General features: G+C 39.2%; 1 long non-coding RNA gene across 1 annotated transcript; it reads right to left on the bottom strand.

Moving 5' to 3' along the window:
• Window positions 1–233: 233 nt before the first annotated feature.
• LOC107735281 (uncharacterized) lies at window positions 234–703 on the bottom strand. The gene is made up of 2 exons (XR_001639356.1): window positions 630–703; window positions 234–327 (listed from the first exon to the last, which is right to left on the bottom strand). It is a non-coding gene; the product is annotated as an uncharacterized LOC107735281 (long non-coding RNA).
• Window positions 704–717: the final 14 nt, after the last annotated feature.

Raw genomic sequence — 717 nt, 5'->3', positions numbered from 1 at the left:
ATGAAGAAACAAACTCATCTACATCTTGGATGGCCTGAGGATGATTACATTTGTATTTTTGGATGAACTATTCCTTTAAAACCACCATAAAACCACTTGAACCTTTGGGTTATATAAAGTATGACATTTTTTATTACCAACGCACTGAGCATATACTTTTCGTTCTTAGTATAAGTATTCAAATTGGGATTCAGTCGATAAAATGGAAGACATTTGGATTTAGTTGTGCTTACCTGGAGTAGCGGTGAGAGCCATCATCCCATACGAGGAGAAAGCCCCAGCTTCAAACTTCATTCCCTCCTTCCCTGCCTCCACCTCCACCTTCCCCTTAGAGAACAGATCACATTGAAAACCAGGTGTTCAACATAGCTAGGAACTGTTTTTTAAGCCACTTCAAGTATATAATGTTAATACTGATGGAGATTTTTAGTTTCAGTTTTTCCTTTAGAAGCAAGGCTGTCTTTCACAATACTCACTACAATATTCTTCTTTTACATAGGTACATTAGTTGAAACTTTTCATACTGGGCGTGTTAAATACTTGCGAAAATCCCAGCTTGTTCTAGGCTAATAAGCTCAATCCCTTCTCTCTATGGCTTCTGCGACCCTGGACCAAACAGCCAAGCTGACCTGCAGAATGAGGATGAAATAGTCCACGGGCTTGTTGCGGTGAAAGAGGTAATGTTCGATGGCCTTCTTATTCTTCTCATTATATTTG

This window comes from Sinocyclocheilus rhinocerous, unplaced genomic scaffold (genome assembly GCF_001515625.1).
Source record: "Sinocyclocheilus rhinocerous isolate Xijiao unplaced genomic scaffold, SAMN03320098_v1.1 C35942335, whole genome shotgun sequence".
Taxonomy (NCBI): domain Eukaryota; kingdom Metazoa; phylum Chordata; class Actinopteri; order Cypriniformes; family Cyprinidae; genus Sinocyclocheilus; species Sinocyclocheilus rhinocerous.
The sequence above is the reverse complement of the archived record's forward strand: the minus strand, read 5'-3'. Positions and strand labels throughout refer to the sequence as shown.